Source organism: Cebus imitator, unplaced genomic scaffold (genome assembly GCF_001604975.1).
Source record: "Cebus imitator isolate Cc_AM_T3 unplaced genomic scaffold, Cebus_imitator-1.0 Scaffold275, whole genome shotgun sequence".
Taxonomy (NCBI): Eukaryota; Metazoa; Chordata; class Mammalia; order Primates; family Cebidae; genus Cebus; species Cebus imitator.
The window spans coordinates 1,676,013-1,678,241 of record NW_016107590.1 but is presented as its reverse complement, the minus strand read 5'-3'; positions in this window follow the sequence as shown (position 1 = coordinate 1,678,241).

Sequence of the window (2,229 nt, the reverse complement as noted above, 5' to 3'; positions counted from 1 at the left end):
CGAGATCTCGGCTCACCGCAACCTCAGCCTCCTGGGTTCAGGCAATTCTCCTGCCTCAACCTCCTGAGTAGCTGGGATTACAGGCATGCGCCACCATGCCCAGCTAATGTTTTTTGTATTTTTAGTAGAGACAGGGTTTCACCATGTTGACCAGGATGGCCTCGATCTCTTGACCTCGTGATCCACCTGCCTCGGCCTCCCAAAGTGCTGGGATTACAGGCTTGAGCCACCGTGCCTGGCCCAAATCTGCTATTTCATAATAGAAAGGGAGGTGTAGAGAGAGTAAAGGAGCCCCAAGATGAAGCAAAGCTGGGACCAGACCTCAAATTTTGTGTCCAAGGCATCTTCACACGGCTAAATTCTTTTCAGTTTTGATCCAGCCCTTTACAAACCCAAAACAGGATAGACAAATTCCATGACCAGGAAAGATTTTCCGAGATACCAAATTAAGGTCGTTTCATCATTTTTTTTTTTTTATTGAGGTAAAATTCACAGAAATGAAAGGAACCATCGCCGTTTTTAAGTGTAAAATTCAGTGGCATTTGGCACAGTTGTTGTTTCTTGTTCTCATATTAAAACAATAAAAATTTCACATGTGAAATTCCATTAGACCCTGTCCCATTTAAGTTCTAGATAGAGTCTTTTTCAGAAGTAGGATGGGTGAAAGCTTGTGTGGAGAAAGAATGTAATCAGTCCTCTCCACTCTCCTCCCACACAGACTCCTGGGACAGGGAGATGCTGAGTTAACCCTTTAGCCAACACTTGCCAAAAACAGTAACTCCTTCTTCAAGCACACATTTATTGCCGAAGTTTTTGTTGTTTTTAAAATGTTTTTTTCTATTAGGCTGTAAGAGAGGGGAAAAAACCCCACCTTTCCTCTTAGGTTTAGTAACTGGAGCCTGCAAATGAATCTGACAAGACATTAACAGCAGTAAAGGTGTATGTTACTTTATTGTCTTTGTTTTCTGTTGCTTAGAGCAGAATACTGGAAACTGGATAATATATAGACAAAAAATGTTTCTTTTTGTTTGTTTTTGAGATGGAGTCTCACTCTTTCGCCCAGCCTGGAATGCAGTGGTGTGATCTCAGCTCACTGCAACCTCCACTTCCCAGGTTCAAGCGATTCTCCTACCTCAGCGTCCTGAGTAACTGGGATTACAGGCGCCCACGACCACATCCGGCTAATTTTTGTATTTTTAGTAGAGACAAGGTTTCACCGCGTTGGCGAGGATGGTCTCAATCTCCTGACCTTGTGGTTCGCCTGCCTCAGCCTCCCAAAGTACTGGGATTACAGGCATGAGCCATCATACCCGGCCTGAAAATTAAATTTCAACCTGAATTTGGGAGGGGACAAATATTCAAATCATAGCATTTATTAATGTTAATATTTTTATGTGCATGAGACGTCACAGAAATGAAGTGGAAACCCAAAGAAGTAGTTAGACCCAAGGGCTTACATATACCATTTTAATGAAAAGCAATAAATGGAGAAGTGACCAGAGGAAAAAGAGGAAAATGGCAGGAAGGTGACCAGGAAATGTATAGTAGGGAAGTGTTGGTTAGTAACCCTTGTTATGCAAATAAGAATCATTTTCCCCTCCAGTATGGCTGAGAAAAACACCTTTACAAGGAGGAATTTATGCCCTGCGTTTAGGCCGAAAAGGGGAGGACACGGAATTCTTCCTGTATATGCTGCTTCCTAATTGCGTTCAGCTGAAAATAATCTTTATGGAGAATTGGCATATCTGGGGGTGGCAGATTCTGATCTCCTTCAGTGCCTTGAGGATGTTGTCTTGGGTGTAAAAGCAGCAGGAGAGAAAAGCCTGGCAGCTTTGATGAGAGTTTGGGGTTGACTCATCATCCAAATGAAAAGAGTGGGGGTGGTGACTATTTAGGAACCCTGTGTAGGTGGAAGCGGTTGGGTTTGTCGTTGTGTCTGACTCTGGCTCAGGCTTCACAGTCAGAGTAGGTTCCACCTCTCACTTGAGGCCCGCCCCCAGATCCCCAGCCCACCGGGATTTCCCTTCAGCTGCGCTTGCTTTGAAGGCTACTTCTTTGGCTCCAAGAACAAAACCCAGAGATTTTAGTGGGTTGTGGTTTTTTTTTTCTTTCTTTCCTTTTTTGAGATGGAGTCTCGTCTTGTCGCCCAGGCTGGAGTGCAACGGCGCGATCTCGGCTCATCTCAACCTCCAACTCCCGGGTTCAAGCGATTCTTCTGCCTCAGCCTCC